At 43.9% G+C, this 14,289-nt stretch overlaps 1 protein-coding gene and 1 non-coding gene across 2 annotated transcripts in view; both read right to left on the bottom strand.

Annotated features, from left to right (window-relative positions):
* JAZF1 (JAZF zinc finger 1) overlaps nt 1–14,289 on the bottom strand; it is a 320,632-nt gene that overhangs the window by 253,375 nt on the left and 52,968 nt on the right. The window lies entirely within an intron of this gene.
* LOC113267391 (U6 spliceosomal RNA) lies at nt 7,991–8,095 on the bottom strand. The gene has a single exon (XR_003320752.1). It is a non-coding gene; the product is annotated as a U6 spliceosomal RNA (small nuclear RNA).

Here is a 14,289-nt window from a genome sequence, read left to right on the forward strand (position 1 = left end):
GAAAAGCTAGAATTTAAAAAGCATGATCAAGAGGAAAACACAATCAACTACAGGGAACTGTAATTAGAGAGCTTAAGAGAAAATTAAGAGAGCAGGGGTTCCAGCATTCTCAAAGAAGGTGGCATTCTGTTAACAAGTTGAGAAAGGGATGTACTTTTTGTCCCAAAGTCCGGAAAGATTAATATTTGACGGTGTGCCCACATGGCCAGCCACAGAGTTGCCAGACAGCTACCCAAGATCACACTCTCACCCCTGAGCCTTGCCTGGCAGGGCCTTTCAGCTCCACCCCAAATTTCTCTGTCTTCCCTTTATTCTTGTGAAGAGTTCAGTAGGAAACACAACTAGTAATATGTTTTGGGGTTTTTTTAAAGTTGAGTAGGGAGAATGCTTGAGATCTACTTGACAAGATGTACGACCACCACGATTTGCCTGCAGCTTCCCAAAGGCTCTCCTGCAACAGACAATTACACGTGGTTGAAGAAAGTAGGGAATTGATTGCCTCCACCTGCTTCATGTTTGGTAACAATCCACAAAACAAAGTATTCATAGATGAAGGAATATTCTCATACTTTTCTATTTGGGTAAGTAATGCTAATTCAATGAAATTCAATAATTTCTTTCGAATCTACTATAAGCCTGCCTGCACCCTTGCCAACTCCAAGTATAGGCAAAGAAGTAATACACAGAAAATACTTATTTGCTTCCATGCTTTTACTATCTGACTACTGAATTTATTTCCCTTTAGTGTTTTATTTGCTAGAATTTTGTTTTATTTATTTCTTCATTTGTTCATTCATTCATTCATTCATTCAGCTTTTTATTGAATTAGAATGTGTAGTACAGTGAGGGAGACAAACCATAAGAGACTCTTAACTACCGGGAACAGACTGAGGGTTGCTGGACGGAGAGGGTGGGGGAGGGGGTAACTGGGTGAGGTATGAAGGAGGGCACGTGATGGAATGAGCACTGGGTGTTGTATGCAATGGATGAATCACTGAACTCTACCTCTGAAACTAATAATACACCCTATGTTAATTAAATTGAATTGAAATTAAAAAAAAAAAGAATGTGTGGTATTGGATTATCCTTACATGTCATACAGGTTTTGTGACAAAGCGTAAAAGTCGGCCTTTATAAAATATCATTCCTTCCTACCACATGACAGCTATATGTCTTTGACTAAAGTCATAGCACTTCTCTGAGGAGGTTCCTCACTAGTAAAACAGAGATCATAAAATCTACCCTACCCGTCCTAAATTGGTTTTCTGGAAGCCAAATCAAATGATGAATCTGAAAGTGCTTTGCAAATATTTTCAGCATGGATACCTGTGGATCAGAAAACCTAACAGCAAAAAAATGTACTGACCTTCCAGAGACTTCCTAGGGCTGTGTCTGTGCATGGTGTGTGCGCGTGTATTATCAGCAAGAGGAGTGGTGGTGGCTTGGTGCCCTCCACATAGAATTATCATTACCAGGCACCACTATATCTCTCCAAGCATCCGGATTCTGGGTAGAAATAAGTTGGGTACAGTTGCCTATCTGCCCCTGAATTGTATGGAAAGTATGGTGCAATGCCAACATCTAATCTTTAATCATTCCAAATCTAGAGCTCTTTTTTTCACTTTGCTCTTGTTCCAAAAGCCTGACTGGTGGAGAAGATACGTGAAATGCCCCAAACCTATGATTTTTGTGATCAAGGGGTATCATCACCTCCACCCAGCTGGTGACAGAAAAGTGGCTGTCCAAGAGTTATTTAAAACAAGTACGACTAGGAAAGAACTTTCTGAAAGAAACCTTAGCGGCCTCCAAGTGGGCACTGAATGAAAAGAACCAAACGCCAGTGACAGAGAAATTAATGATACAACAATCAAGGGCAGCTTTATTAGTTTCATTCAATGAGGCAAAACTTGGACAAAAAAATTATTATTCAAACCAGATGCTGTTTTTGTAATATTCATTTCAATGATGAACTGTTTCAATTCTCTTTTATTTTGAATATGTAATATAAAGCAGGCAAATCATTACATTAATAAAGGCGCACTTGAAATTTGTAAAGTTGGTTTGAAAAAGAACTGAATGTAAGAAACCTGTTTTCCAAAGTTCATTGCCAAGAGCATTTTTGTCTTTTTTAATCATGTGACAAAAGAAATGCAATAGTGAGTTTAAGCAAGACCAATTATGAACAGCAATGAAATTACCCTTTAATGATAATCAGCCCCAAATCTTGATTACTGCCAGCTCGAATTATCTGGTCATCAGGCATATAAAGTACTGTGTTCATCTATCTCAAACAAGAATGAAGGATGGGCCCCTCAAGGTGCGTAGTCAGATAAGATGGGGAGGCGGGGAAGGAAGGAGAGGACGCCAACCACACAGACCTCAAGTGCCAAACAGAAAGCAGAATGCTCATAAAAATGTTTACTAAGCACGTAAGTGACTTTTTAGAAAAAGCCCGATGATCATCTTCCTCTTAGAAAAGATTATTCCTTCTCTTGTCAGAAGAATGATGAGGAACAGATCTTCTCCCCAGGAGAAAAGTGAGCATCTGTAGCCGGGTGGATCCCAGGAGAAGGCGAGAGCCAACTGCGGGGAATGGAGCCCAGAAAGAAGACTTTGGTCTTGACGCAGGATCCCAAAGGCAAAGGGGAACGATCCTCCAGTTTGGGGCTGTTCGGGGGTGGCAGAGCTTGCTGGGCAGTTTCTAGGTTCTCGGACAGAGTCCCACCCAGTGAATTAATTGCTACCCTAGAAACAACGTGGTATAACCACCTGCAGCCCGCTTCCGTTGCTTTAGGGAGACAGAGCTGGAACACCGTAGACATGGAGAAGACTGACACCTTCGTTTGACAAACAAGGAGACTCATGACCAAGGAGACAGAGTGAACTCTCGTGGGCCTAACTAATGGCAAAGTTAGGACTCCTTACCCACCGGCTCACTCCCGGAGGTGATGGTGAGGCTCTGAAGAGCAGCTAGTAAGGACTGCTACGGGGGCGGGGGCGGGGGGGATCATCCATTCGGGCACAATTATGAACAGACACACTCCTCTTCTGCCTTGGGCATGCTCATGTGCTGATTCAACACCAGACAGGTGCAAAAGAAAATCTCTATTCATACTGGAGTTACAAATCCTGTTTACCAAAACCCACTTTGGGCAAGACACCAGGTTAGGCACCGGCATTCACTCACCTCTTGTAATGCGCACAACCCAGGAGGTGTCGATAACCTCATTCTACTGAAAACACAGCTGAAAGAGGTGATGTCACTTCCTTATGCTCACACCACTAGGTAAGTGGCAATCCCGGGTTCGGACATGTTTTTTCGAGACCCCTGAAGACACTGTGCTTTCTCCTAAGTGTTGCAAAAGAAAGAACTCATTCGACGAATTTATGAGAGCTGCACAAGTTCTGCCTAGTGAGAGTATCTGAATCATTGTATAAGAAATAAACAGATTCTGGAAAATGGTAAGGGAGCTCCTAAAATCTGGGTGTAAACCTGAGCCCCTTCGGTTACTCAACTAAGGAGAGAAGTTTCTTGCAAAATTCTACTTTTCCCTTCTAAAAACTCTTTCCTTCACAGATCCTGAATATTCCATTTATTAGTCTTTTCTCTTTCAAGCAAAAGCTCAAGTCCCCGCAAGCAGAAGAGAAGGACGATGGAAAACTTAACAAGCAGCAATGACTTCGCACAGAGACGGTCACCGAAGCAAAGAGCCTGCGGACAAGACCGTGGAGAACTTCATTACCCCGGCTTGCAGCCTTCTTGTGGCTGGCCAGGCTCCACTGGCGCCTTCACCTCCTGGCAACCACCTGCCACCTTTACCTTCTGGAAACACGGGCACGCGGCCAGGCCGGAGATTTCTGCTCTCTGACTGAACACAGCCCCAAAGACCGGGACTCACTGTGGGTTTGGTGCCTACTGATGTCTCTGCAGTTTCTAATCTTCTGCCTGTTTAATTATAACTAGAACATTCCAAAGAGGCCTATTCTTAACTAAGAGAAGACCCACAGGGTTTGAACCTGCCTCTGTTACTCTACAGATCAGACGAGAAGCGCCAGCCAGGCAAACGGGGGCTTGGTGTGTTCTCAACAAAACACAAGCAGCCTCACGTTCCTGCTGACTTTCTGAAGTTTAGTTCCTGGCAGGTTTCAGGTTCTGGGAATACCTAGATGATGAGTTCTGACCCTGAGGAGCTCACAGTCTGGTGAGGGAGACAATACCCTGAAACAATTAATGGCAGTATTAGGTGATAAGTGTGAGAACACAGAGGGCCACTAACTGCTAGAAGGAAACAGGACAGAGGAACTAGGGAGATTTCACCAAAGAAGGGGTCACATGAACTCACTTTACAAAATGAGTAGGGAGTTCTCAAGGCAATGAAATGGAGGTTCAGGAACACTGCAAGCAGAAGGGACAGTGCATTCAAAGACTCACATTTATGAAGCGGCCTGCAGTCCAGGCAGTGAAGAGAGGCAGTGTTTGCATGTGAAGGGAGGTGGGGAGGTGGGGAGCTGGGAAAGGAAGCAGCTCAGAGACTGTTACAAAGGGTCTCTATAGACATCTCAGAGTCAATGAAGGTTTTAAAGCATGTTCAGTTGGTTTTTTGTTTTGTTTTTTTTTCTTTTTTAAAGAAAGTAATGCTAGCAGACATGCCAAGGGTAGACAGGAGTCCACAACAGGGCTGTGCAAAAAAAAATTAATAAAATGTGAGCCACAGAGCTAAGCCACATATGTAATTTTAAATTTGTTGGGAGCCACATCTAAGGTAAGAAAAACACAAGTGAAATTAAATTAATAACATACTTTAACCCCCAAAGCCAAACTACTATCATTCAACATGTAGTCAATATTTTTTAAAATTATTCATGAGATCTTTCACATTCTTTTTTTCTTGAACTAGGTCTTCTAGATCTGGCACACTTAACAGCACATCTTAATTTGGATATGCCACATTTCAAGTGCTCGGAAGCCAGATGCGGCCAGTGGTCACCATATTGGACAGACAGCTCTAGATAAGCCAAATGCGAAACGCACTTAGGAGACTATGGTCGAGAGTCCCAACAAGGGATGATAAAGTTCTGAGCAGGGATTTCCAGCCCCTGAACACAGGCTAAACTGCCACGGAAATGCCATTTTACAAGTATGTGACTTGTTGTTTTGTTTTAAAGATTTTGTTTATTTATTAGACAGGGAGTGTGCCCGCTTGCGAACGGGGCGGGGGGGGGGGGGAGGGCGAGAAAGAAGCAGACTCTCCTCTAAGCAGGGAGCCCGTCTCAGGACTCGATCCCAGGGCACCAGGATCATGACCTGAGCCAAAGGCAGACGCTTAACCAAATGAACCACCCATGCGCCCCATGTTTTGTTTTGTTTTTAAAGATTTATGTATTTGAGAGGGCGAGGGGCAGCGGCAGAAGGGGAGAGAGAATCCTCAAGCCCACTCCCACCGAGCACAGAGCCTCACTCGGGGCTCATTCCCAAGGCCCGCTGGACCCTGAGATTATGAACTAAGAGTTCCCCGCTCAACTGACTAGGCCACCCATGTGCCTCACTTTTTGTTTTGAATAGACAGTAATTCACATGGTTCACAAATAAAAATACAACAGCGTTATCTAACAAACAGTACTGCTCCCACCCTTTTTCTGTCTATCTCATCCCCCACCCACCCATTAAAGACAACCGTTTCTATTGAGTTTCTTTTGTTTATCCTTTCAGTGTTTCTTCATGCAGATACAAGCAGATATGAACGCAGACTCCAATTTTGTCCCTCTTCTACACCAAAGATAGCGTACTCCATATTCTGTCCTGTACCTTGCTTTTTTCACTTAATCACATATCTTGAAGATCTTTCCATATTATTGCATAAAGAGTTTCCATGTTTTCTTTAAATGCTACACAATATTCAATTGTCTCCGTGGATCACAGTTTATTTCACCAGCCTTCTACTAATGGATATTTGAACTGTTTCCAATCTCTTCTATTACAAACAATGGTCTAATGAAAACCTATACACGTCACTCTGTATGTATTCAGATGTACCTGCAGGGAAAAACTCCCAGAGCTAAATTGCTGGGTCAGAGGGTAACTGCATTTGTAATCTTGATAGATCCTGCCAAACTGGCCTTCATCAGGGCTGTGCTATTTTGTAAACTCACAAGAAGTACAATGACAATTTTTCCACATCTGGTCAACTGATGAGGTGAAAAGTACTACCCCAACACAGTTTAAGTCTGCATTTCTCTTATTATGTTGGAGTTTGGAGATCTCTTCTTTGACATAAAGATAACCCGTATTTCATGTTCTGTGAACACGTCCTTTGCCCATTTTTCTATTGGTCTGCCAGTCATTTTCTTACTCATCTGCAGGAGCCCTTTATATAGAGCTCTACAAATCTTTTTTCCCTGTCATTTGTCTTTTGAATTTACCTACTGTGGTTTTTACCAGGTAAATTCTTATCCAAATTAATCAATCTTTTTCTTTTATGGTTTCTGGATTTTAAGTCACACTAAAAAGGCCTCTTCAAAGTTATAAAGGAATTTACCCATGTTTTTTCTAGTCCTTTTATGATTTTATTTATTTTTTAAAAAGATTTATTTATTTGAGAGATAGTGAGAGCGCACGTCCATGAGCCCAGTGGGGAGGGACAGAAGGAGAGGGAAAATCTCAAGCCAGCTCCTGGCTGAGTGCAGAGCCCAACTCCAGGTGCGATCTCATGATCCTGAGATCACGACCTGAGCCGAAATCAAGAGTTGGACACTTAACTGACTGAACCACCAAGGTACCCCTCTAATTCTTTTATGATTTTAAGCAGATATGAATATATACTCATATTCTGAAATACTTGTTAGAAATATCATTTTTCACTTTCCCAACTGAGATAGACATTTTATGAATTGCCTTCCTGATTTCTTCCTTCTTTCTTTGCCATCATTCTTTTGAATATCACAGTAATCATCAGACAAAATGAACTAAATCAAGGTGGAGTTTATTTGAATGGTAAGAGATACAGAACCAACCTCATCTTTCTCCAGATACCTACCCACTTGGCCCAATACCATACTAAATACTTCATCATTATCCCCTTGGAAACATAATTTTTAAATACTTTTCTATTTGTGTAGACAGCAACCTGGATTTTTATAAACTCATGGTTCTAATTCTTTAGTCTAGACTCCACAGGGGTAAATACAATTTATGTTATTCAGCTTATTTATGGACACTGCCAAGTTTCATGAAACTGCATTCATCCAGCACTGTCCTTCCTCCCTTTTCAACAGATGCTTGACTTAAAGAGATATACAGATGCAAACTGCCACTGAGAAATTCACGATTTGGAAGTTGCTAAATTATTTTCCACAAGAATACGTTTAAAAGGCAAGCAGTACACCAAAATTAAAGTTCAGCAAAACGCTGCACCTCTTGATTGTGAGTTCAAGCCTCACGTTGGGTGTCAAGCTTAGTAAGTAAGTAAATACAATACAGTATCAGATTTTTGGGGGGTGTCTGGCTGGCTCAGTTGGTAGCACATGTGACTCTTGATCTCAGGGTCAAGAGTTTGAACCCCACGTTGCATGTAGAGACACCTTAAAAAAATCTTTAAAAAGAAAAAGTTGGGCAAAACACTCATCAATGACAGAATTCTGGTTTATCCAAGTTCATTTTATATGCTCACAAATGTGACATTCAAAAGATTTATGAAAAAAAAGAAAGGAGGAAAAAAAACCAGAAAAGCAGTTCAGAAAATACTTGGTCCACCTCAGCTGAAAGAGAGAAAGTGGTTTGTTTTTTTTTTCCATTTTCATAAAGGTAAATAAAAATAGGGGTGCCGGGGGGGCTCAGTTGGTTAAGTGTCTGCCTTCAGCTTTGGTCATGATCCCGGGGTCCTGGGATCAAGCCCCGCGTCTGGGATAGAGCTCCCTCTCCTTCTGCTTGCTGCTCCCCCTGCTTGTGCTCTCCCTCTGTCAAATGAATAAATAAAATCTTTTTTGAAAAAATAGAAATATGGAACACTTCACAAATTTGCATGTCATCCTTGCACAGGGCCATGTAATCTTCTCTGTAATGTTTCAATTTCAGTATATATGCTGCTGAAACGAACATGAGAAATAATATTCTTTAATAGGGGCTTAACCTTCCCAATTATTTCTATTCAAAAGTTTCCAATAAATTGGAATTTTTAAGGTAAAAATGAGAAAGGTATAGTATTTTATGGTAAATGCTCTTCTAATATTAATTCCTCTCCTGTACATCAGCAGCCTTCAAGTTGTATCCAATCAATGCACGCTGCACGTATTTCCCTGCCACTGGAGGCTGTAAAATTAGTTATCACAAGAGAGTTACACCCACCCACCCACACACACACACACACACACACACACAGAGTGATAAGCAAGAGGATATAAGCATATCCTCAAAAACAGCAAGGGGGTCAGTTCCTACAGGGGACGCTCATGTACTAGACATGAATTATAAAATCTTACATAGGGGCTAATAGCACCAGGAAAATAACGACAGCGACAAAACGGTCCTACATAGGAAATAACGGAAATGCCGGGGAAGTGGGTCAGGAGGGTCCTATGGAGTAAAAGCTCCCACAGACAGGAACGAAGCATAGCTTCTGAGACCTCTGTGATGTTTGTTTGTTTGTTTCTTTCTTTCTTTTTCTTTCTTTCTTCCTTCTTCCTTCCTTCTTTTCTTTTTTTCTCTTTCTTTTCTTTCCTTCTTTCCTTCTTCCTTTCTTTCATTCAAGATTTATTTATTTAAGAGAGAAAGAGAGCAAGCAGGTGGGGGTGTTAGGAGGAGATGGAAAGAGAATCTCAAGCGGACTCTGTGCTGAGCACAGAGCCTGACGCGGTGCTCGATTGCACAACCTTGAGATCACGACCTGAGCAAAAGCCAAGAGTGGGGCGCTTAGCCTACTGTGCCACCCAGGCGCCCCCTCCTCTATGATGATACCAAAAGAAACAGAGCTGAAGTGGAAGCCAATAGCCATGGGACCACAGAGGCTGTATTCATGCTACTGCTGGGGTGGCATGCCCGTCTCCCTAACATCACCCCTCCCCTCAAGCTGCTGCTTCCCATGTCAGCCTGCAGACTCATGAGAAAGACTCACAAACCTCATCTCTGGCCCTGAGATGACGCGCTCTTGAATTTTGACCTTTTTTTTAAATCTGCAAATGCCTAATGAAGGCGATTTACCCCCACATCATACCTAAGTACCTAAAACTAACCATGAATGCCCACTGCCCCTCCCCTCCAACAGAACTCCATCTTTTCCCATCTATATCAACATATTATTTTCCAATTTATGAGGACTCCTTCACACCACCTTACACCTTAGGCATTTCCTGACTCTCCACACCCTACCACAGCCTCCCGCCGAGTCTTTATCACAGAGACAAAGCTGTTTCCAACTTCAGACCGTCCTCATGACCAGGACCCTGTGCCTACTTCATACACTCCTGATTTCCTTCTTTCTTCACTCCCCCATCTACAAACGATTCTGTAAACAATTGCCATATACCTTTTCTACGTGGTACCAAAACCTTCCACGTTCCCCAGGACTTCCACGACAGGCTGAAACCATGTCACCAATTGTTTCATTCACTCAACAGATTATTTACTGAGTCCCCCTTTTGGCCAGGCACGATTCTAGGCATTTGGGATGTAACAGATTGAACAGACAAAACTCCTATTTAATCTTAACCTATTTTTTCCAGCCCTTCACCCCACTAGTCTCCTAGATAATTTTAAACATTATCTATAAATAAATCTATACCAGAAGTTATATTCGGGTATAATTATATATTCAAGGATACCTTAAAAACCTATTGGACCCAGTAGTGAGCAAGACAGATACAGCTTTTTCCCTAAGTCCCTCTCTGTCCTCCTCTCACCTTTCTGCTCTGAAAGCCTTCTTCTTTCCTTGCCCTGTGACCCCCGACCACCATGAAATACTCCACTGAAACCCTCCAGCTTAGCTAAAGACGTCCCTGGGCAGCGATGCCCGCAGCAGGGACCACCAGTCCTTCTCCTGACACCTGTATCTTGCACAGTGGTTCTGGGCAGGGGCTGTTTTCTTTTCATGGGTTTCATGAATCTCCCTAATTAGAACAGAGGTCTCTGAAGACCAGATACTTGTCTTCTTCCCACTTCCTGGCAGGATTCCATAATCACAGAACATTACTGCCAAAGGCAATGTCTGATCCCAGTTCATCAAACCCATCTTGCTGCTTGAGAAAGTTGAGGCATAGGGAGGTTAAGTCATAGTGTCAAGTGCTTAAAAAAAAGTGAATAAATATTAATTGCAGACTGGCAGGCAGCCTTTTCTTTGTCCCTAGGGAAGGCGGAAGATGGCCGGACTGCTAGCTGCATGCAGTTCTTTCCTCCTAGGATCCACGCACGTGCTCCCAAGCTGTCTGACAATCTGCTGAGAGCTGCTGCCCCGCTGAGGCCTAACTCACCTCACCCTGATGGGTCTGCCGAGTTCTACACGGCTGCCCTCTTTCCAACTGTCTGCTGCCTGGGGACACCTGGAGATCTCGGTGATGCTAAACAAGGAGACCCGAAGCCCCTAGGTTTTCCAGACTCTAGACTGCTCTCCCTCTCTGCCCCCACAAAATCCAGGGCTTCCTTTAGCCTTCCTGCCATATCAGTGCTTGACCTTCTGCCCTGGCCAGGGAGCTGCCCCTGCTGGGAGCCAGAGAGCTCTCTGAGGGAGACAGCTGGTAACAGCAGGAACACACAGGGAGAGGTTAATGGAGCCTTAATTAAAAGTATCTACAAGTGCAAAATCAGCATAGCCCTCTGAGAAGTACAATTTGGAACAGGCTAGTGGAGTCCAGATGCCATTTACAAAGCAATGAGATGTAGCATGATGTAGGAATGCCAGGATTTTTAGCCTGAGCCCCATTCCTATCCCCTACCGCCATGTCATTCCCTCCACACTATTCATATGGAATTCAAAGAGGCATGTGTGATCCTTTGCTCCCATTCCTCCTACCTACTGAAATGGCAGTGGTGCTCGGTAATGTTTCCTGAATCTCCTACAAATGAAAGGCCAGTTTGCCCTTTGCTGGAGCTGAAAAAAGTCAAATTTAACAGAAGCAGTCATATACATGTGGTCAATATAGATAAGATTGGCTCGTGTTTGTCTGTTTCTCTGGGGGGCCCAGAAGGACTGATAGTACTTAATTGGCCACAGATTATGAAACCCACGTTCATCAAATTATACTGGAGGTAATTGCCCCTCACATGTTGTTTTAGGCAGCTGTTCCGTTATTCACAAGTAAATCTGTGCCCTCAATTTATAATAATCCCTCGATGGCATGGTCTTCTGGTATAGCCGAATCCCATAACCTTGGAAGCCACCAATAGTTCTCTCTCAAGTTATCTCTGGACCTGGAAGGATAGTTTGGTGGGAAGAAAATCCTGGTTTTCAAGGTCAAAGAATATTCCTTACATTTATGAAAACCTTTGAAATATAGAAACTTCCTACCTAACAGCAGCTAGCAAGAAGCCTTGACTGTTTCTAAGTAAATGAATTGTTAAAAGCAGAAAAAGAAAAATATTCTAAACTCCAAAATCATCCCTCTGATTTTAGCTTCTTTGGGGGAAAGAAACACAGATTCATGCCTGAACCCAGACCACATGACATCATTCTGTCAGAGACAGAGCTGCCAGAGTTGTCTCTCACGCGCCCCCTCCCCTCTCTCCTGCTGCAGCTTTTCCTCCCACTCCTCCCCTGCAGACAGGCCGCCTTCCATCCAGTCTGGACTGCCCACTATGTCTGGAACATGCTCTGCAGCTCAGCTTATGTGATTATCTGAACCTCGCTGACCCAAACGGGGCCACCATGACCCAGGTCAGCCTAACAATAACCGCTGACCCAGACCATGGGCTGGAACTCTTTCTGGTCTCCCCTGCCTCAAGCTGGGGCTGATTCAGGCAACGAGGGTGATGCTGAGCCAGCGATCAGTCTTTAAGGGGTCCTCCCAAGTCTCACAGAGGAGGAGGAGACAGGCTGGGGGCCGGACATGTCAGTGCAGCCAGCCTTTTATTAGCCACAGACCTGAGCAGATGAAATGCCAGTGAATCACTTCCTCTAAGGTTATGTCAACCCTGGCATATGTCAACCGCCCACCACCACCACCCACACAATAACACAGCATTCATCCATTCATTCGTTCATTCCTTCATTCGCTATTTAATGAGTCCCTGCATAGATGTAGGCAGATGCATCTCAAAATTGCAAATCTAGTAAACTCCTAGTTAGCCTGAACCCACTGAAGTACAAACTTCCGTTAACCGGAATGATGGGGTTCCTTCATACAAGTCACATTCAAGCCATACTGAACACACCAAGTTACTGATCTCCTGTGTCTAAAAACACCTCTGTCCCTCTTCTCTACCAGAAGAACTCAACTATATTTATACTGAAAGATACAGATGTCCCTTCCCTAGGAAGCCTTCCCTTCCAGTCTTCTTAGAAGACTTCCCAGCTACATCTCCCACCACACCTTTCTTTATTCTCTCCTCTAGCTATACTGCCCTTTTCTCACTTTCTGCCTTCCATGTTAAGTCCCTTTCTGCCTCAGGGCCTTTGCATATGCAGTCTGCGGTGTTGAAATGTTCTTGCACATATTCCAATTCATGACCGACCCCAGGACCACCGCCTCTACTGCTCTCTTCCCTTTATCAAAGGAAGCCTCCCCAGCCTGCAGATCTCAGCTGACCCAGGCAAGCCATCCATTATTCACCCCCTATAGTCTCACAGGCCTTTCCTTCCCTGCGCTAATCAGAGCTGTACTGTTAGAACTGTGATACTATTTGATTAAAATCTATCTCCTCACTAGACTATAAGCTCCACAAGAGCAGGGACCAGGACTATTTTCATTTCTCACTGTAAACACAGGGACTAGCCCAGTGGCACACAGTATGCAGAGTATCAGCTGAATGAATGAGGGACCTTTTCTCCAGTGCTTGGGTCACTGAATTCCAGTTGCCCGTTTGTGTACTGGCCCCCAAACCTGGCCCCTGCCAGCCACCCCAGAACCAAATACTTTTCTACAATGTCCTTTTTAAATGGACATTTAGCCCTGTCACCTACACCTTGCATATCCACCTTTAGCAAAAATGGAGGGTAAAAATAAGGATCTTAAGATCCTACGGTTGAAGATCCTCATGTGTACTAAGGTCGTGGAAACTGTCCTTAGAATAGATCTAAAAAGGGGAGGCTGGCTGGCTCAGCCGCTAGAGCATGTGACTCTCGAACTCAGGGTTGTGAGCTTAAGCCCCATATTGGGTGTAGAGCTTACATTAAACAAACAAAAAGAATATATCCAAAAAGGCTGAAATACAAGGGTGGGGGCGTTAAGTATTATTGAGTGTTTCTGGTCAACTCTAACCTAACCAGAAAAGTCATACCAACGAACCTCACTTCCTGGCTCCTTTTCAGTTGATGTCTCAGCTGTTGCGACCACTGAGGAGGACCCAAACCGAGAGACTGAAGACAGCCACGTGCCATGCGCAGCTTCTTGGTTAGTGGCTGTGACGGGCTGAATTGTGCCCCAACCCCTCACAAATTCCTATGTTGAAGTCCTAACCCCCACTAACTCAGAATGTGACCACATTTGGAGACAGGGCCTTTAAAGAGGTGATTACATTAAAAGAGTCCCTTAGAGCGGGCTGTAATCCAACCTCCGACCTTATCTCAGAAGAGAAGATCCGGACACGGCACACACAGAAGGGAGGGCAGGCAGCCACCTGCACGCCCAGGCGAGACACCTAGAGGACACCAACCCTGTCCACACCTGGATCTGGTACATCTAGCCTCCGGGACCACGAGAAAATACTTTTCTGTTGTTTAAGCCAGCCAGGTTGTGGCACTTTGTTACAGCAGCCCTAGCTAACCAATACAGTGCCCCAGCAGCTCTTGAGACAAAGGGAAGGAACGTTCGCCAAGTATGCACTTCCCACCACACCCTTTGCAATCCCATGTGTCGGCAGCTCCCTGCTGCTGCTGAGGCAGAGTCACAGGAGACTGAGCTATATTTTGACTCCAGGGCTATCTGCTTCCAAATTCCATATCCTCTGTTGCACTAGACCTTCAGATCCCGAAGACCAAAGTGGAGTATAAAATAGGAAAGTGGATCCTAATTTACTTTATTTGGCCCCTAGAAAATGGGCAAGATCACCATTTTAGCTAAGCTGAAGAATCAGATGCATTTGTATGCATCACCCAAAGAAAGCGACTGACACACTGTGAAACAGATGTGAATAGGAACTAATTTTGC

The sequence above is a fragment of the Ursus arctos genome, unplaced genomic scaffold (genome assembly GCF_023065955.2).
Source record: "Ursus arctos isolate Adak ecotype North America unplaced genomic scaffold, UrsArc2.0 scaffold_3, whole genome shotgun sequence".
Lineage (NCBI taxonomy): Eukaryota > Metazoa > Chordata > Mammalia > Carnivora > Ursidae > Ursus > Ursus arctos.